The sequence below is a fragment of the Perognathus longimembris genome, chromosome 3, assembly GCF_023159225.1.
Source record: "Perognathus longimembris pacificus isolate PPM17 chromosome 3, ASM2315922v1, whole genome shotgun sequence".
Taxonomy (NCBI): Eukaryota; Metazoa; Chordata; class Mammalia; order Rodentia; family Heteromyidae; genus Perognathus; species Perognathus longimembris.
Window position 1 is genome coordinate 91,003,828 of NC_063163.1, and position 21,396 is coordinate 91,025,223.

Sequence of the window (21,396 nt, forward strand, 5' to 3'; positions counted from 1 at the left end):
ATTTCCAATGTCTAAAGACATCTTGGTAACATGCAAATAGGCCTTTTGTTCATCCCGGCAGGGGCTTTATAACTTATGACAACAGATCACAGTGATGACTGATTGGCAAGGGATCTGTCCCAAGACACACTGTGGATGCCTGGGACCCGACCGGGCGGATCCTCTCCCGCAAAATCACGCATGGGACAAGTCCTTTCCCACCTGAACAAAGTGCTTCCCGCACACTGGGGCTTTAGCTTGGTGTGGGCCCTGGGGGGGGGGCAGTGCAGGCACCTTGCATATCATGTGAGAACTCCATCCTGTGGGCAGCCATGGGCCTTTGTGGGCCTGACCTAGGGCCCACATTGTTCTCCAGCCGTGGATTTCTTCCCTCCCTCTGTCCCTGGCCACCTGCACTCCTTACAGTTCCTCAGAGGCCACAGGCCTCTGCACTTGCCACTCCTCCTGTGTGGTGGGGTTATTGTGGTTACAGTACGTTGTCTTGATTAGAGGAGGAGGAACCTAGAAATAGAGGTGGTGTAGTGTTCTAGGAGTGTTCTAGGAGGAGACATAGGCCTGGGAAGCAGCCATGTGGAGAGGCACAGAGAGGTGTGTGAGAGATTTGGGGAGCTAGAATTGACTGCTTTGGCCACTGATGGGCTTGGGGAGGCAAGGAAGGCAAATGGTGACTCCTCCTGGTCTGCCTGCTACCTAGAGCAAGAGGAGGACCTCACTGCTCCTTTGGGACACGGTTGGAGCTGCTGAGATCTGCTCACCATGCTGTTGTGAATAAATCTTATAGGTGCCAGCTGTATTAATGCAACCCATGACCTTGCTTACCTTAACCTTAACGCTGATGATTATGCAGACTTATATATAGTAACATGCTTACTTGAGAACATAATGGAATAAATGGGACCAGAACCTGAGTCCATGACCAAGATTGAGACCAATGATCATGACCATTCTCTTACTAAGAACAATTAAATGCATGGCTCATGTTTCCATATGTTGATAAAGGTAAGGTCCCTTTATCAACAGCTGGAAGCATATGGTGCTGGCTACAGAAGCTTAACTTTTCTGCAGTTGTTTCTTTCTGCAGTTGTTTACTCAACCCCAGACACACTCAAGCCAGGCCTGCGCTGAACACTGGGCTCCTGCTTCCTACAGCTATTCTGTTTACATTTGCTGCTATCCACATTTGGTTTGCTTCTGAAAGATTCACTTTAACATTTGTGTGGTGAGCCACATTTGTTATATTTGAACCATGTATGATGCAAGGAAAAAGGGCAGCCACTTAAAAAGGGGAAGGGTGAGCATTTGGGTTAGCAGTGGTACTTCCTGTCAATCAAAATGAGCTGATTTAGAAGAAATAAAAGTGTGTAGGTGTACATATGAATATTTGCATATGTTTTTTATGTTCAAAAGCTTAATGTGGAGATAGGGCTCATGAAACTGGACCATGTTCTTTCCAGTCTTAAACATAAAGGAAGGATGTTAGGCACTGGTGACTCATGCCTGTAATCCTAGGTGCAAAGGAGGCTGAGATCTGAGGCTCACAGTTCAAAGCAAACCTAGGCAGGAAAGTCCTTGAGATTCTTATCTCCAATTAACCACCCCAAATGCCAGAAGTGGAGCTGTGGCTCAAGTGATAGAGCACTAGCCGGGAGCCAAAAAAGTTCAAAGACCTGACTTCAAGCCTGAGGACCTGCACACATACACAATGTAACAAATAAAAATAAAGTAATAATAAATGAAGGATTGTAGGTATGGCTCAAGCAACAGAGGTAGCACCCAGAGCTCTGGTACTAACACATACACACACACACACACACACACACACACACACACACACACACACTATAGCACTGGTAGAAAATTAAGATCCAGGACAGCTGGTTTGTCCATGGCTCACAGTGGATATGCTATGTATTATATAGACGTATTGTCTATTGCTGTCTGATTGATGACTCACAAACTTACAGGAGCACACATTTATTGTCTCACACATTCTATGAGCAACAAAATTTAGGTGTGACTTAGCTCGATCCTCAGCACTGCGGTCTCTTATAAAGCTGCAATCAAAGTGTTTGCCTGGTCTGGAATGTCTTCTGAAGGCCTGACTGGAGAAAGATCCAGTTCCCAACTGACATAGTTGTTAGTAGGTCTCAGTTCTTTGTGGTCTGTTGAACTGAAAAGCTCAGTTTCATATTGGCTGTTGGCTAAAGGCCACCCTCAGTTTTTTGCCACATGGCTTCTGATACAGCTTATTGCTTCATAGAAATATGAAGCCAAGCACAATTGTTCCCACCTGTAATCCTGGATACTTTGCAGGCTAAAGCAGGAGGATCGTGAGTTCAAAGCCACCCTAGACAACATAGTAAGACTTCATTTCAAAAAAAATAAAAAGTATACGAAGATGGGAGGAAGATGGTGGAAGTGCAGCTGGCATCTAACTGAGCTCTTGCCAAGAAACCAGTTTTCGGTTCCAGTGAAAAGTCACACCAAGTGAGTCATAACTTTGGCCACAGAAGAAAAATTTAGGCAGCCTGCTTAACAAGACAGATTTGAGCATGCGCTGGCAGCAGCGGGGGCAGCAGCTGCCGATACAGAAGCAGACAAAACAGGGATTCGGGTGGCGGAGGCAGAGTGGGAACAGCTTTCCACTCACCTCCGGAGTGAACTGCATGGCTAAAAGTGGAAATCTTTGTTACGGGGTCCAGAAATCGATGATCAATGAGGCCACTCAGATCACTATCAGGGTGAATACAGATTTTATTGAGCAAGAAGGTACTGACAGGCCAGGACTGCACTCAACGTCAGGATCTCAAGATGTAGCCCCCAAGCTGTCTTAGCAAGCTGCTTATAAACCCAAAAACCACAGGATTTCCCCCTTTAGACTAATTATAGTGGCTGTGACTTTTCAGGAACCAGTCACAAACAGGTCAGGGCGTCTTGGCCTTTACTGGAAACCATCTGGCCATCCATCAGGTAATAAAGCAGGATAAACTCTCCTGGAGTTATGGGTGTGGGCAACACAGAGCAAAACAAGTTCAAACCAAGCTTTCTAAGTACAGCTCAGGCCAGGTTACATTAAACAATACCAATCATAGTTGTTCAAAGCTAGTAGCAGTAGATGGTCAATTTTCTGCATTACTTCATTTCAGCTTGAATGCAGGGCTTGGTCACTGTCCCTGAGCTTTTTCACTTAAGGTTAATACTCTACCACTTTGAGCCACAATGGCACTTCTGGTTTTCTGGTGGTTCATTGGAGATAAGAGTTTCATAGACTTTCCTGTCCAGGCTGGCATCAAACTGCAATCCTCAGATCTCAGCCTCTTGAGTAGCTAGGATGCGACCCAGCAGGACCCACATTGTTGAATTCATCTTTGCAACAACCCAGCATGGAAACCAAGGCTCAGAGGAGAGTTTTAGCTAGCAAAGGGAGGGCCTGGCTTCCGTACAGGCCACTGGCTCGAAAGCCCAGCAAATGGAAGGGTGACAAAAGCTCACAGACACTGACTCCAGGAAACACAGGGAAAGCATGGACCATTTTGCCTGAGACCAAGAGGACATCAAATGTATACCTAGTCCACATGTAGTGTCACACCCCTATAATTCCAGCTCTCTGGAAGCTGAGGCAGGAGGATAAAAAGTTCATGGTCAGCTAGCACCAGAGGCTCAGGCCTGTAAGTCCAGTGACTCAGGAGGCTGAGAGCTAAGGATTGAGGTTTGAAACCAGCCTGAGCAGAAACATCTGTGAGACGCTTAGCTACTCGGGAGGCTAACAATGGGAGCATCTCCATTTGAGGTCAACCTACACAGGAAGTTATCAAAACCCCCATATCAACCAATTGCTGGATACAATGGTGATCATTTGCCATTCTGGCTATGGTGGGAAGCATAAAGCCATGGACTGATGTCTAGATGTCCAGGTGTAACATGACAATGTATCTTAAAATAACCAATGCCAAAAAAAATAAAAAGGATGGGAGGAGTGGGGGTGTGGCTCAGCAGCAGAGCTCCTGCCTGGCAAAGGCAAAACCCGGAGTCCAAACCACAAACAAGCGGGGAGCAGGTGGCCATGATTTCCCAGTCATCACTTTCCCGCCATGGTGACGTTTTACCCACTTGGCATGCGATTAGATTTCCTCCTAATGGCAGCTCAGTTGTCAGATGGAGAAAGCAAGGCTCAGAGAAGCTAATGGACTTGTTCAAGAAGCTCAAGAATCAGGACTTGAACCCATCCTCAAGCCTGCTCACTTCCTCAGAAGACAATGTGGGTGAGTTTGGGTTGGGGAAGAAGGAAAGAAAGCCGGTGGGGAGCTGGAGTGGGTGTCATGGCGGGCCCCTGGCCGTGAGGGTGACTGTCCCTTTGGGCTGGCATCATCTGCCCGGCAGGGGAGAGCGGCTGCTCTCCTGCCCTGTCCCCAGCTCCCCCATCCCTCCAAGGCCCCACAACAGCTGGTGGCCTTCACATCATTTGGTGTCTCCCAGTGGTGACCAGCTCAGCCTCCTCAGCAACCTCTCCTTCCCCAGCTAAATCTTACCCATTGAAACCAATCCCAGGCCAAGCCCCAGGCTACAATCGGGTCCTTTCCCACGTGGTCTCTTAGGAACATGCCTTTCTTCTCAGCCTGCCAGGACACACAGACAGCGCAGGCCTGCCCTTCTGCCTGCCACTGCCAGCCTGGAATCTGCGACCTGAATCTCTCGGTAAAGGGGGAGATGGAATCGCTTCCCTTGTAGCAGCCACTGGCCCTTCCTGCCTGCCCTCTGTGGAGGATGTGGCAGCCAGACTTCTTGTCTTTTGATGCGAGAGAGAGAGAAAGTGAGAGAGAGAGTTGCTCCTAGGGCTTAGATGCTGTCTCTGAGCTTTTTTGCCTCAAGGCTAGTGCTCTACCACTTGAGTCACAGCTCTACTTCTGGGTTTTGGGTGGTTCATTGAAGATGAAAGTCCCACAGGTTTTCCTGCCTGGGCTGGTTTTGAACCATGATCCTCAGATCTCAGCCACCTGAGTAGCTAGAATTACAAGCATAAACCACCGGTGCCCACCTCCATTTTCAAACTTTAAAAAGCAAAAAAAAGGGCTGGGAATGTGGCCTAGGGACAAGAGTGCATGCCTCGTATATGTGAAGCCCTGGGTTCAATTGCCCAGCACCACATATATAGAAAATGGCCAGAAGTGACGCTGTGGCTCAAGTGGTAGAGTGCTAGGCTTGAGCAAAAAGAAGCCAGGGACAGTGCTCAGGCCCTGAGTTCAAGGCCCAGGACTGGCAAAAAAAAAAAAAGCTAAAAAAGAGGGCCACCAGGAGTAAGTCAATAGCAGCATGCTTGCTTCACATGCCTGGGGCTGTAGGTTCAATCCCCAGGACATAGCCACTTTCCCCAATACACTTTCTCCAATACATAGCCACTTTCTCCTGTGCTTCTTGAACAAGTTAATTTGCCTCTCTGAGCCTTGCTTTCCCCATCTGACAACCAAGGAGGAAAGCAAGGCCTCATGCATAGAGCTGCCATTAGGATGTGAAAGTGTCTACTGTCCTTCATCAGCTCAGGAACTCACCTAATAGGTGAACATACCCTCCCAGGCTGACCCCAAGCCTGCAGTGAGTTTCCCTAGCTTATGCTTCAAGTAAAGGGCGTCTTTCTAGTTCCCACAAGGCCCTGTGTGGGCAGACAGACAGGCTAAGCTCCCAGCCCAGCTTGTAGCTAGGCCCTGCCTGCCTGGTGCAGAAGTTATCCCTTCTCACCAGCACCACCCTGTGGTGAGACTGGAGATCTGCAGGAGGAAGGCTGATTCCCAGCCCCACTCCAGCAACCACCCTCTCTAGTCGCGGACTTTTTTTTTTTTGGTCAATCATGGGGCTCAAACTGGGCCCCTGGGCGCTGTCCCCCAGCTCTTTTGCTCAAGGCTAGGGCTCTGCCACTTTGAGCCACAACGCCACTTCTCGTTTTCTGGTGATTCATTGGAGATAAGATTATCATGGTGGGCTGGGAATGTGGCTTAGTGGCAAGAGTGCTTGCCTTGTACACATGAAACCCTGGGTTCCATTCCTCAGCACAACATATATAGAAAATGGCCAGAAGGGGCGCTGTGGCTCAAGTGGCAGAGTGCTAGCCTTGAGCAGAAAGAAGCCAGGGACAGTGCTCAAGTCCTGAGTTCATGGCCCAGGACTGGCAAAAAAAAAAAAAAAGATTCTCATAGACTTTCCTACCTGGGCTGGCTTTGAACCACAATCCTCAGCTCCCAATCTCTTGAGTAGCTAGGATTACAGGCGTGAGCTACTAGTGTGGGCTCTGTAGTATGAAATTGCTTTGACATTAATGGGGTGCATAAAGAGATACTATATCAGAGTATCCTAAATGAAGGGTCATGTCACAGAATAAAACTTGGGTATGTGCCAAGTTTTTTCTTTTCTTTTCAGAAGCAAGGTCTCACTATGTGACCCAGACTGGACTTGCACTCCCAGCTGTCCTCCTGCTTCAATCTCCCAAATGTCTAGGACTACAGGCATACACCACCACACTAGGGCTTTGCGTAAAGCCCTAGAAAATCCTAGCCAGACCCACTGTGGCCACCTCTGGAGGAAGCAGGAGGGGTACAGGGAGTGGGGGACAGGAACGCTCACATTTTTTCTTGACTTTTAATTTTTTAATATTTTAAATTTATTTTTAAAGGACAAATCTGATCCAAATTTTATTATAATTTGCATATTATCAGAATACCTAAAAATTAAATATTGCTCACATTGCATTTGATGCATTTACATGTGGTTTGGATGCTTTGCATGCACCAAGTGCATGTGCTATTTTGAATATAATAAAATGCATATTAACTACAAAATAAAACCACACTTGGCTGGGGGCTGGGGGCTCACTCCTGTAATCCTAGCTACTCAGGAGGCTGAGATCTGGGAATTACAGCTCAAAGCCAGCTTGGAAAAGAAAGTCCATGAGACTCTTATCTCCAATGAACCAAAAGAAAACCAGAGGTAGAGCTGGTAGAGTGCTAGCCTTGACCATCAGAGCTCAGAGACGGCGTCCAGGCCCTGAGTCCAAGCCTCACAACTGACAAAGAAAAAGACTTGGAAAGCACAAAATACAAAGGGCAACAGAAGTGTCTGACGTTTCACACCACTCCGAACAGAGCATCATTCCAGTGCAGGTGTATGTGTTTCTAGAACATTTCGAGCACCTAGACAAGTCACCCAGGGCCCAGCTGAAGCTGCAAGACTGGCTGCCCAACCTGCTGCCCCCAGAACTGCCCACCTCACCCTCGGGCACCACCACCACCACCACCACCCCCGCGCCTGCTGGGGCCAGTCACCTCCCAGACCGCTGTCTCGGCCACCAGCAGGACACTTGGCCCCATACCAAAAGGTCCTTTTTTGTTTTGTTTTTGTTTTTGCCAGTCCTGGGGCTTGAAGTTAGGGCCTGAGCACTGTCTCTAGCTTCTGTTTTGCCCAAGGCTAGCACTCTACTACTTGAGCCGCAGAGCCACTTCCAGCTTTTTCTGTGTATGTGGTGCTGAGGAATCGAACCCAGGGCTTCATGCATGCTAGGCAAGCACTTGACCACTAGGCCATATACCCAGCCCCAGGTCCTTTTCTTTGTTAACTGCAAAATAAACATCTCTAGGTCCCCTGGCCCACTTGCAATACAAATTTTTATGCCTTGGGAAAGCGAAAGAGTTAAGAGGGAGAGGGCTTCTGTAAGTTCTGCCCGAGCAGATGGGCCCCAATCAGTAATAAACCCTCAGCGACTGGGGGCCCTTGGTCTCCTGCACTGGCAGTCTCTGCAGCAGGCTAGGAGAAGGCTGCTGAGCTCTGTGCAGTGACTCGATATTTGATGGGTCCTCAAAGGCCTGCAAACAAAAGGATGCTGCCTGTATCTTTAAACTCTGAATTAGGCCTCAGGGACCCAACCCCAGGATGCCCCACCTGCTGGATGGACAGTGGTGTGAGCAGCTCCATCATTCATCCTGCTCTGGGCAAGATGCTATAACAGCATACCTGAGACTGGTATAACCTTGATGGTTAGAAAGGAAAGAGGTTTGTTCAGGTCTCAGACACACACATTGGGCCTCGATGGCTATGTCACAGCCTGGGAGAAGAGCACGAAGGGAAACTGCTCCATGGGGCAGGGAGCATGTGCACAGGACATCCTGGCTTTACAACAACCACCTCTCCAAGAACTAACTCCTCCCAAGGGCCATGCCTCCAATGACCTGAGCGCCTCCCTCTAGGCTCCATCTCTTTTTTTTTTTTTTTTGGCCAGTCCTGGGCCTTGGACTCAGGGCCTGAGCACCATCCCTGGCTTCTTCCCGATCAAGGCTAGCACTCTGCCACCTGAGCCACAGTGCCACTTCTGGCCATTTTCTGTATATGTAGTGCTGGGGAATCGAACCTAGGGCCTCGTGTATCCGAGGCAGGCACTCTTGCCACTAGGCCATACTCCCAGCCCCTAGGCTCCATCTCTTAAAGATCCCACTACCTCCACAGTGCCACGCTGAGAACCAATGCTGAGCCATTTGAGGGGGACAAGCCAACCTCATCTAACCCTTATATCTCCAGCCTCTGCTGGAGAGGGAGAAGCGATGGGCGCCATGATGTCCAAGCAGGAGCCAGAGTTCCCAGAGTTTCCAGGCCCTGAGGACATCCAGGGAGGTGGGAAGTAAGAAGGAACTAGGAAATAAAAATTAGGAAGGAGGCAAGCAAGCAAACATGAGTGCTGGGTGAATTTTTAGGAAACAAGCGCTGGTAGCTCGGAAGGTCTCCAGCGCCCACGCGGCTGGCATTGTGGGCATGCAGCCTTGGCAGCCACGCAGTCTGGGCTCCAAGGGGCCCTGCACTAAGCCGTCAACCCCTTGCAATTCTGAACTAGGAAGAGGCACAAAAGAGCCCAGCACCAACTAGTTTTGCACAAACTACATAGCCCAGTCCTGAGTCCAGAGAAATCAGCTGCTATGGTGTGACCCCAGTTTGCCCCTCAGAACCGCACGTTGAAATCTGATTTTTGCCACAGTGGGAGGTGTTTGTGTCCTTGGACCTCATCAAAGGATATGATGTCTTTCTTGATGGGCTGACTTGGTCCTCACAGAAGCAGGTGGTCACCAAGCAAGGCAGCTCTGTTCTGTTTCCTCTGTATGTGCCCTCCTGCCCTGCCATCTTCCACTGAGTCTGAGTACCTTGAGGCCCTTCCTCGCACCGCGCATGGAAATTCTCAGCCTCCAGAACTGTGAGCCAAAACAAACTTTTTAAAAGTATTGTGGTTTTGGTTTTGGTTTTGTTTTTTTGGAGGGTTCTGGGGCCTGAACTCAGAGCCTAGCCGCTGTCCCTGAGCTCTTTCACTCAAGGCTAGTGCTCTATCACTTTAGACCACAGCACCACCTCTGGTTTTCTGGTGACTCACTGGAGTCTCACGGGCTTTCCTGGCTTTGAACTGTGATCCTCAGACTTCAGGATCCCTATGCATATTAATAGGGTTTTTACTGCTCTTCCTGCCTCCCACTGGTGCTTTAAGCCACTGCTAGATTAGCATGTCCTGTTTCCTGCCCTCTGAACTATGAGACCTCACTCGCCTGGTCTGGGGACATCGGAAGGACACACCTGCCTGCAACACGAAGTCATGCAGGGCTTGCATGCCATGCGCTTCCTGCCTCCGCCCTCCATTCTGCCTCTGTGAGCTCACACCACAGAGAGCTGAGGTGCCACTCCCTGCCTCGGTCTCCCCATGGCTCCCTATTGCCCTAAAAGCAACTCTGCCAGCCACTCTGCCCCTGCCAACCCCCATGCTCCCCTTGTACCCCACACTCCTGCTGAAGGACCCTCACTCAGGCCATAAGCCTAGGCCCCTTCTCCCTCCCCATCACCCGAGAGCCAGGAGCCTCCTCTCCGCCTTGTAGCTTTGTCTACAGGGAACCCCCCTCAACCTCCATCCACTCTACCACTGAGCTAACATTGCCACTGTTTGATTGAGTCTCTCTCTCTCTCTCTCTCTCTCTCTCTCTCTCTCTCTCTGTCAGTCCTGGGGCTTGAACTCTGGGCCTTCTTGAGCTCTTCAGCTCAAGGCCAGCATCTACCACTTTGAGCTACAGCACCACTAATTGGAGATAAGAGTCTCACCGACTTTTCTGCCTGGGCTGGCTTTGAACCACAATGATCAGATCTCATCCTCCTGAATGGCAGGGATTACAAGTGTGAGCCACCAGCGGCCCATGTGTCTCACTTCTTCTGTGTCTCACTTCTTTCTTTCTCCTTCTCTTCCTTCCTTCCTTCCTTCCTTCCTTCCTTCCTTCCTTCCTTCCTTCCTTCCTTCCTTCCTTCCTTTCATTGTTTATGTGGTACCAAGGAATCGAACCCAGGACCTCATGCATGCTAGGGAAGCACTCTACCACTAAGTCACATTCTCAACCCTGTTTCTTTCATTCTTTTTGCGCCGGTACCCGGGTTGAACTCAGGGCCTTGTATGTACTTGGCTTGCTGGCTTGTCTAGTGCTCTACCCCTGAATCTTGCCTCCAGCCCGACTTTTTGGTAGCTAATGGGAGATGAAGTCTCTTAGACTTTCTTTTTTTCTGCCGAACCTGGCTTTGAACTACAGTCCTCTGGATCTCAGATTCCTGGGCAGCTAGGATGACAGCTGTGAGCCACTGGTGCCCAGCTCTTGTGGTGGTGGTAGCTTTTTTTCTTTTGTGTTTCCCATTTCTCTGAGAGTCTGTAGCTGTCTGTGCATGTGTGCGTGCACACACACACACACACACACACACACACAGCTGATTATTGCTTGTTTATTTGTTGGATGAGGTGGCTTGGGTTTGCTTGAAGAATGTAGCTTCTGGATCTAATCTTGAAAGGCAGCAGCCCAGGCTATGCACAGTTATTCTGGGTGTCTATGGCATTGGTTTGACTCTGCCAGGATGCTCAACTAAGTCGCCTGCCACTCCAACCAACAGTTCACCACCTCCGCTGGGCACACACGGCTCTGCAGGCTTCACCAAAGCCTTCTGAGCTTGGGCTGTGGCCTCTTTTCTTACAACCCCAGGAGGGCTCTTCTTCATCATCTCTCTCTCTGCAGAAAACTTATAGCTGGTATAGGGGTTTGTTTTGTTTTTGTGCTGGCCCTGAGGTTTGAACTAGAGCCTCTGTGCTGTCCCTTAGCTATTTTGTTCAAAGCTACTGCTCTACCACTTGAGCCACAGCACCACTTCCAGCTATTTTACTGGTGAACGACAGCTAACAGTCTCACAGCTTTTCCTATTTTGACTGGTTTTGAACCTCAACAATCTTCAGATCTCAGCCTCCTAAGTAGCCAGGATGACAAGTGTGAGCCATTGGTCTATGGTTGTGCTCCAGTAGAGCTATTAGCCTGCTCTGGTTGCTTATCACCAAAAGCTCCATAATTTTTAACCCTAGAACCTGGACTGATCCATGTCCTGGGTTCAGTCCTTGACACTGGAGAGGAAAAAAGTACAGCACTTAAGATACAAGACCGGGGGGTGGGGGGTGGGGAAGGAGGAGGTAACAAGTTTGACAAGAAATGTACTCACTACCTTACTTTTTTTTTTTTTTTTTTTGCCAGTCCTGGGCCTTGGACTCAGGGCCTGAGCACTGTCGCTGGCTTCTTTTTGCTCAAGGCTAGCACTCTGCCACTTGAGCCACAGCGCCACTTCTGGCCGTTTTCTGTATATGTGGTGCCGGGGAATCAAACCCAGGGCTTCATGTATACAAGTCAAGCACTCTTGCCACTAGGCCATATTCCCAGCCCCACTACCTTACATATGTAACTGTAACCCTCTGTACATCACCTTGACAATAAAAAAAAAAGATACAAGGCATTGTATAAGGAGGCTCCTGCCTGTAACGCTAGCTACTCAGTGATGGCAGGAGTGCTTGGAGAATGAACCCCAACAAAATGGATGCTGCTGGTAAATTTCTCGTCATTCACACATTCTGATACTGTGGAAAGGCATGAGCTAGTCCTTCTGTATTTCCGACCTCACTGGCACTCTACCTTTATCTGGAGAAAGGGTCTTTGCAGATGTAATTAAGTTCAAGATCTTGAAACAGGGTCATCTAGCAGTCGCTGGGTGAGCCCTAACTCCAACAACAAATGTTGATAAGCATAAGAGACGTCTTAGGCTTGGAATGTGGCTTAGTGGTACAGTGCTTGCCTAGCATGCATGAAGTCCTGAGTTCGATTCCTCAGCACTACATAAACAGAAAAGGCCAGAAGTGGTGCTGTGGCTCAAGAAGTAGAGTGCTAGCCTTGAGCAAAAAAGAAGCTCAGGGACAGTGCGCAGACCCTGAGTTCAAGCCCCAGGATTGGGGTGGGGGGTGGGGAGAACAAGAGATCTTGCACGGCATGGTTGCTGTGTGTCCAAGCGCGGTGATGGCTACCACCCACTTCACGAGTGGGCCAGGAGGCTCTGGGTGCAGCCGCTATTCGTCTGTGGAGTCCAAACTCTCCCCAACTCCTCCCACTGCCTTTCTGATCCCTGAAATTCCTCTCCTCCCTGAAGACATTCCTCCCCCAGGCCCGGGGTCTCAGCTTCAGGCAGCCTTCCTCTCAGGAGGCCTAGGGCTTGTAGTCCACCCTAGTTACTCGGGAGCCTGAGGTCTGAGGATCTCCGTCCAAAGCCAGGGGGAGCAGGAAGGTCCCTGCCACCTTCCTTCCCCTTCTGTGCTAACCGTGCGCAACACCTGGGCCAGCCCGGGGGGGGGGGGGGAGGGAAGGGGGTGGCACTGGAACCCACGAAGGGGCAGGGGCAGGCGAGGACATGGCCTTGGCTGTGCCCGGGTGCCAGCGGGTCTCCTGGGGACAGAAGCCCACCCGCTGCACCCAGTGGGAGCATGCCACCGCGAGACACACAATCTCACCCTTTGTCACTACCCCCACCGCCCTCCCCCCCAAAAAAAACTAGGCAGTTCCAGAAATTAAAGATTCGGTAGGCGTGCTCTGAATCTCTGGGCCCAGCATGAATTCCTTGGGAGATTAAAGGATTGTGTGTTCCTGATGCATTATTATGCGGCATGGGCTTGCTGTGAATTTAAAAACTTGAAGCAGAGCCCTCATTAGCTGGGGACCTTTTATCTGTGTGCAGCTTCTAGAAGAGACCAGCGGGTGGAAAGTGAGCTGATGCCCATTCAGCCGCTTGCTCCTACACAGAGTCGTCGTCATCTCCCACCCCACCCTGCCCCATTGACAGTAGGATTTGAACTCAGGGGCCTTGTGATTGCCAGGCAGGTGCTCTGCCACCTGAGACACGCCTCCAGCCCTCTTTGCCCTTGTCATAGTTGAGGTAAGGCCTGAGTGTGTTCACCTAGGCTTTCCTGGATGGCAATCCTTCTAACTACGGCCTCCTAAGAAGCTGGAGTGACAGGCATGAACACCGCGCCCAGCTGATGATTGAGATGGGTGAGAGGGAATGTCTCAATAACCTTTTACCCAAGCTGCGCTCAAGCTGCAATCCTCCAACCTCTACCTCCCAAGGAGCTGGGATTACAGGCGTGAACCACAGGGCTCATTCTTATCACTGCTAGTTGGAAAAAAAAAATTTAAGTCCTTCTTCATCCAGCATCCTACTGGTAGTTCACATCATCCTACTGAGGTGAATTCTACCCTGGTCCCCCATCTTAGAGAGAAAACCACAGCCCAGGGAGTGGCATGGGTGGGGGCAGAATGGGGGTTCCCCCCAGGGCCACAGAGTCCAGGACACAATTCTACTCATTTCCCTGCCCTAGAAGAACACCAAACAGGGGTACATGCGGGATGGGGGGCTGTGGGAGGCCCTCTTCCACTTTCCAAATGTGTCACAGTTGTCTGCTCTGAAGCATGTTCATTCACAACCTTAGGTTTTACTAATTTTTATGTATGTGTCTTCCAGTCCCTCGGCTTGAACTCAGGGCGTGGGTGCTGTCCCTGAGTTTTTGTGCTCAAGGCTAGGGCCTCTAGTACTTGAACCAGAGCTCCACTTCCGGCTTTCTTGGTGGTTCACTGGTCATAACAGTCTCTCACAGGCTTTTCTGCCCTGGCTGGCTTCAAACCACAATCCTCAGACCTCAGCCTTCTGAGGAGCTAGGATTGCAGGTGTGAGCCTGTTGGGATCTCTTGCTAATAAACGACCCTTTTGCTCTTACATCGGAATCGGCTTCTTGGTGGTCTTGGGGGGTCTCGAATTTGAGCATAACAGCTTGGGGGTTCATCCAGGATACCCTCAAGACCCCCCAGAATTCCCAAGACCGAAGGGTCGGACAATGGCCGGTGAGTTCTGTGTACTCTGTCTCTCTCTGTGCACGACCGTAAAAATCTGTTCTGTAAAAGTCTGTTCTGAGCCGAAATACCCTGGCGGATGTGCTGGGGGGTGGCAGTCTGGGGCAACTGGAAGATGTTCCAGTTCCCATCAGGGGGTCCACGGACCCCGTCAGTGGGGGATATCGACTCCCCCGGTCTGTAATTAGCTCAGTGTCTGGCTCCTCCCACTTAGCTTAGTGCCTTCAAAGGACAGCCCTGCTGTGGCATCTGTCAGTGCTTCCTCCTTTTTGATGGCTGAATAATATTCCATAGCACGGATACCGACTACATTTCATCTCTCCGTTCATCTGCTGGTGAACATTTGGTCTGTTTCCACACAGGGACTCTTCTGAATAATGCCACCACAAACTTTCACCTGCCAGTTTTTAAGTGAGTTAGCTTTTCATTCTTCTTGGGATATGTACCTCAAAGTAAGAATATGTTTAAGAAATAATAATAATAGCATAGTCTAGTGCCAGGTATGATGGTGCACACCACCATAGGTGAAGATAGGAAAACTAGGGTCCAAGGCCCATGCAAGACAAAGCTAGCAAGACTCTGAAATGCAAATTAACAGCAAAAGGAACTGGGCACCAGTAGCTCATGCCTGTAATCCTAGCTACTCAGGAGGGTGAGGATCATGGTTCAAAGTCAGCCCAAGCAGAAGTCCCTGTGAGACTCTTATCTCCAATTAATCACTCAAAAACTAGAAGTGGCACTGTGGACCAAAGTGGTAGATGTAAGGTCCACCTGTGAGGGCTCCATGCAGATGCCCCCCTCCCCCATTTAAGTCTGTGCCCAATACCTGCATTACCTAGGTAACTAGTACACCTGGAGGCAGTTACCTCCCCTCCTCTGAGGTCACATCCAATCCACCTGGCCATACCTCTGCCTGGTATACTCTCATTCACTCACCAAGCCGCCTCCCTCCTGCGCTTTAGTGGGTCGCTGTGTCACAGCTGAGCTGGGACACTGTTGGAATGAATGCCTCTTGCCAGTGCAATAAGGCCTGCTCAAAATATTCTCACAGGGGCTGGGAATATGGCCTAGTGGTAGAGAGCTCGCCTCGTATACATGAAGCCCTAGGTTCGATTCCTCAGCACCACATATATAGAAAAGGCCAGAAGAGGTGCTGTGGCTTAAGTGGTAGAGTGCTAGCCTTGAGCACAAAGGAGCCAGGGACAGTGCTCAGGCCCTGAGTTCAAACCCCAGGACTGGCAAAAAAAAAAACCAAAACAAAACAACAGCAACAAAAAGTACTCTCACAGTTACGGTTTTTGCCTCTGCAATGGCAAATGGTCAAAAGTCATTTATATTCAAGCTCTCCTTTCTCACTCTCTTTCCTTCTTTCTATTTTCCTCTCTTCCTCTCTTCCCCCCTACCTCTCACATCTGCCTGCTTGCTTGCTTACTTTATGAAACTCCAAGTCATACCATCCTGATAATGTACCTTTCTAACAAAGCTGCCTCTTTTCACAGACCTTGGAAACTGAGGATCTACAAATCAATGTGCTTTGTCCGCAGAGATATCTAAAAGTTGCCTATTTTCTCTAGCATTGACCACATGGTGGATATTAGGTTTAACAGGCACCATCTTGGCATTGTGGCACCATCTCAGGCACTATTACGCCAAGTCATGTGTTCACTGTTTGTGTCCTGTCTCCTGGCTACTCTCTGCTCACCATGGCATCCCACTTGAGCTGAATTAGTTTATCAAAATGTGGCTTCTCCATATTATAATCTGAAAAATTTTGTTTACTGGTAAAGTTCTTGTTTTTCTAACTGACCACGTGGTTCTAAACTATCGGGCAAAATAATGTCATTTACCGCTGGAATTCTAAGTCTGTGGCCAAAATTCACTTTTGCTCACTATAAAACCTATGTGTGCAGTGTATGTATGTGTTACATGTGTGTGTAAGCTTATAGAATGCCCCAGCTCAGACATAAGTTCTGCCCTTGGCAATGTACTTCGCCCTTGTTGATGATACCTGAGGGGCAGGTGGGGTACCTTCCACCCTAGCTACATGAGAGCATGATGGTCCCCCTGGGAGACAGTTCTGGTGCCATTTTCCTTACTCCTTTCTGGGAACTTGGCCTCACCAGCTCTGCTGGCAATAAACTCTTCTGGTCTACGTGACTTTGTCCATGGTCTGTGGTTTTCTGGGATAATTTCCTTTCAGTGTGTATGTCTGTGTCTGTGTAAATTTGTTATCTGGCACTGTAATCAAGTCATGCTAGTGAAGAAAGCCTTGGAAATGGGAACTGAGAAAACAAAGTGTAGGGAGCAGGTGGAATGAGTATGTCTTAAGTACTTATAAGATAAAGTGTAAGGTCCACCCCCCAACCCCCTGATGGAGGACTCCATGCAGATGCCTGCCCCCCCCCCCAGCCTGTTTAAGTCTGGGCTCGCTCTGGGCACAGCACCCACGGTCGCCGCCTGCCCCATTCCTCCATGCATGCGTGCATGCTGTGTTGATCTCTCGATCCTCATGGTCAGCAGGGACAGCAGCAACATCTGTGACTAGAGCATGTCCAATGTCTCCTGAAGATATGGTCTTGAGCACAAAGAGGCTCAGGGATAGCACCCAGGCCCTGAGTTCAAGCCCCCCCCCCAAAAAAATAAAAAGACTGGGGTGGAGCTGTGGCTCAAGTGGTTGAGTGCCACCCTTGGGCAGAAAATCCTAAGGGAAAGTAGGAGTCCCTGAGCTCAAGCCCCAGTAAAGCCCAATAAAGATAAATAAAAACATTTTTAAAATAAAAAAATACTATTATAGCAAGGTGCTGGTAGCTCACGGCTGTAATCCTAGCTATTCAGGAGGTTGAGATCTGAGGATTGCAGTTCAAAGCCAGCCCAGGCAAGAAAGTCCATGAGACTTTTTATCTCCAGTGAAACACCAAAAAGCCAGAAATTATGTAGCAACCTGCTGCATGCTTCCTAGTCCACCCACAACCAGGAGCAACACAATAATGAAAACTGGACCATGGAACTGAGGTTTGGGGTACCACGGGGCCTGTAGCCTTCCTCTACCTTCAGATAGGTTCCATTAACCAAGGCTTCTATTGGTCTTGTGCAAGAAAGTAAGGCACAAAGTTACAGGAGACAATATTTTGTACACAAGTGGTAGATGACCTTATTCTGGGAAGGAGAGCTAGATAGTAAACAGCTACAAACCTAACAGCATAAACCTAAGTCTACCCTCAGGCTGCCCCACTGTTTAGGGTGGAGTTGGCCCACACTCGAGATGGAAGTCTGAGTTCCCGGTAAGCCAGGAGGGATGGACCTTTCCCAGAAACTCTCAGTCTTCTGAGAGTTCTGGGAGGAGGCCTTCATCTTCCCCATCCTCTGGGTGTGTGGGGAGGGGAGAGGGGTCTCACAGCGTGGATTTTCTGGCTCTCATGAGTGGAGCTGTGGCTCAAGTGGAAAAGTGCTACCCTTAAGCAAAAGAGCTCAGGAGACAGAGCCAAAGCCCTGAGTTCAAGCCCCGTAACCGATTTTTTAAACTACTATTATACATAGAAAACCATACTTTTCTCCCAAGGAGAATGCAGAGATGGCTGAATGCTAGAGCAGAATTGGCTTCTGTTCCCTCCTTGGCACAGTACTGACTTGGTGAGGCAACCACAGGCCCTTCCCACTTCAGCACGGACATCAACTAACCACAAGCCCTGTCCATCCACCTGAGCACGGTCTCTGGAGCTCCTCCTTCTCAAAAGAGAGACCCCACACCCGGGAGAGAAGAAAATTCACATCTGGGCAGGTGCATGGCCACAGCGCCATCTTGTGGCGGGGTTTCCTAATTGCAGGCAGAGCTGGGTCGGCCACAGCTGGTGGCAACTCCCATTCATTCCCCAATTCTCTAACAAGCACTGACTGTATCTGTCTGTCTAACTCAAGCCTGTGCCACCCAGATTTCTCCCTCTAAATATGACTCCATGTGCTGTGCTTTGAGTTCAATTCAAGTCCTGGGTCAGGGGGCCAACCTGCCTTATTTAAATGTTCTTCTCATTTTCCCCATGGTAACACTGAGGCTCAGAGAGGGAGGGCAACTGCCTGAGGTCACAGAGCAAGGAAGGCACCGGTGGCGTGAAAACACCCAGATAAGTGATGGTATCCTCCGGTTAGGCCTGTTTCTGACCACAGACCACTCTTCCTGCTGGAGGAGTCCAAGGAAGATCAGCTGTGGCCCCCAGAACTGGGCACAGGGGGCTGAGCTGAGAGTGAGAGACTCCTCTGGAGAGGAAAGTGAGCAGTGCAGAATCTCAGGGTCCATTCTGGACCTGGACTGTCCTGGCTGCCCACCCCCTGCCAGTCTGAACCTAGCCAGCTGTGCCACAGCTGGGTGTGATGCTTTATCCACTCCCGGCCTCCTTCTCCTGGACAAATCCATCCTCAAGGTTCAGGCTCAGGGCTCAGAGCACTCCACCCTCTCCTGCTGTGGGTGAGGGCTCAGAGCCCATCTCTCTCTCCCTGCCCATCCCTCCTCACCTCTGTCTCCAGGTCCCTTGTCTCCAGCTCTTCCCACCTGCCTTCTTTCTCCTTGCCATGAGGGGACAGGGCCACCACCCCCTGTGGTTTCACATGGCTGCAGTCTGCAGATGGGGCATGTGAGCCCTGGCTGTCCCCTGCCCCCCTCCTTAGGGCCTTGTCCTTCACCCCACGCCCTATCTCCTCTTTCCCAAGCCTCCATTCTGGGGCATCCCACACAGCTGGAAGGCCCTGGGCAAGGTGTCCTTCTCAGGGCAGCAGTGGCCCAGGGTGCCTCCCTGTGGCCTCTTTGCCCACCCACAGGCCCAGCTCCATTTCCTGGGCATGATAGCTATGCCTCAGTCTCTTTCGGACTTTCCCTGCTCTCCCGGCTTACTCCCCTCGCCCTCCCCCTCCATTCTCCACCTTCCACCCCAAGAAGGAAGCCATCTTGGGCTTCAGGTGAAGCAGTTCCATCAAGGTCAGGGACTCAGGGCCCTCAACTAGTGACTCAGGCTTTAAACTCAGAGGAACTTGTTACCACCCTTTCATCCCCAAATTCAGAAACATTAAGCATATCAGTCACTCACACTGTTGTGTGAACGAGCCCCACAGCTCCTCCTCCTGCATCTACACAGATAGATGCTATATAATGATACACCCAGTAGTCCTTTTTCACAGGAAGAGAGACTGGAAAGAGAAGCCGAGACCCCAGAGAAGGCAGGCCTGAGGATGGGGAGTAAGAAGGGAATCATTTGGGGGCAGGTACCTTAGGAAGGGAAGAGGTGACAAACATCGTTGACTATCTGCTTCTCCATCCTTCCCTCTCCACACCTCACTTCCAGGAAAGTCCTCAGGTCCTACCATGCTCCAGATGAGGAAACTGAGGCTCACCTAGAAAGCATTCTGTCCACAACACAGAACATGCAGAGCTCCTAAATGCAAATGCAGATGCCCCGTCCTGCCATGACTGCTTGAGCCTGGCCCTATTCTTCTGGTGTCTACCCCCCTGCCCAACACCCTAAAAGGACACTGCCACCACCCCCCAAAAGGATTTCTGCTGGAAACAGGAAGGCTTCCCGGGGCCCTAATTTATGATTTTCTGACAGCTTCCTTCCTCCTCTCCCTGCCTGCCAGCCCCATGCCTGGTTTGGGCAGCAGGAACAAGCGGGTGAGAAGGACAGAAATCACTGCACAGAGCAGCTGTGGGCTGGGCGAGCCCGCCTGGCGGGTTCCTCCCTCCCATGTGTGTCAGGCCATCACCCCCTCCCCAAAGGTCCAGTGCCTTCATTGTTCCCTAGCCTGGAAAGGGCAGGAGGCCCAACCCCTTTGTCTGTGCAGCCCTCTGAGGCAGCTGACATTCATGTGACTCCTTTGCAGTTTGGTTTGGTTTGCTGGTGGGGTCCGGGTTGCAGTGGGCTGCCGCCATGGCCTGGGTCCCCTGGGGCTGTGATGTCTCCTCAGGTGTCTGAATTGACTGTGGGAAACAAGACAGGCATTGTGAGGTACCCAGGATCTGGGGAGCCACGGGGGGTTGGGGGGGCCGAGGGGCCCACATGAGGTTCCCAGGGGAAGGAAGCTGCGGCCCAGGTTTGCTTGTCGGGAGGAAAGCATTTCCTGTTTGTACTGCGCCCGGGGTGGACAGTCAGTGAATGGCCACCAGACAGCCAGGGGGAGCAGGAGGGGCCCATGTGTCCCCAGTGGAGGAGGCCTGAAGTGTGGGGCCATGGAGAGGACTCGCTGGCTTCTGCAGCCCCCAGACGGGAGCCCAAAGCTGAGCCTAAAGAAGCTCCTCTAGGGGGACTCAAGCCAGAGGTGGCAGTGTAAGCCCCTGCACCCCAATCCCCACACCTGGGAACCATCAGATGGCCTCCCGGGTGGCAGAGACCAGACAATACAAACAAACCGCTTACACAGCGCCTGGCCCCCGCCCGGAGCCCGGGAACGGAAGCTGCTGTGGTTACCAGCGCCTGTGGTCTGGTCTTGGCAGTGGAGGGGGACCAGGCCCCCTGGAGCGGGGGGGGGGGGGGGGAGCCCCACCCAAGACCTCAGGCCAGCCGGCCCCTCCCACTCCCACTCACCACTCTAGCCTCAAATGTCCCAAACCCTGGAAGCATTTCTTGCCTTGGACTTTTGGGGGTCAGAAAACGACCCCCCAAGCCTGCTGTTTCTGATGGGAAAGGAGGCTCAGAGAGGGGGATTGATTGGTCTTGGGTCACACAGTGCCCAGTGCACAGTGCACAGTGCCAAGCTGCAGAGGCTGCAAGGACAGAGGCTCTCGTGCTGCTGGAAGGAACACGTGACCATGCTCCTTCCAGCTATGTGGCACAATTCAGGCCTGTAAGTCCAGTTCCTGGAAGGGTGAAGCCGGAGGATGGCAAGTTCCAGGCCAGTCTGGGCTACATAGCAACACCTTGTCTTTTAATAGATTCTGAAGCCAGGTGCCATTGGCTCCTGCCTGTAATCCTAGCTATTTAGAAGACTGAGATTTGAAGATGGCGATTCAAAGCCAGCCTGGGCAGGAAAGTCCATGGGACTCTTATCTCCAATGAACCAGCAAAAAGCCAGAAGTGGAGCTATGGCTCAAGCGGTAGAGCCCTAGTCTTGAACACAAAAGCTCAGGGACAGTGCCCAGTCCCTGAGTTGAAGCTGAAGTACT

The 21,396-nt window shown here is 50.7% G+C and overlaps 1 long non-coding RNA gene across 1 annotated transcript; it reads right to left on the minus strand.

Annotated features, from left to right (window-relative positions):
• Positions 1-1,798: 1,798 nt before the first annotated feature.
• LOC125349255 lies at positions 1,799-13,664 on the minus strand. The gene is made up of 3 exons (XR_007210495.1): positions 13,187-13,664; positions 4,584-4,588; positions 1,799-1,839 (listed from the first exon to the last, which is right to left on the minus strand). It is a non-coding gene; the product is annotated as an uncharacterized LOC125349255 (long non-coding RNA).
• Positions 13,665-21,396: the final 7,732 nt, after the last annotated feature.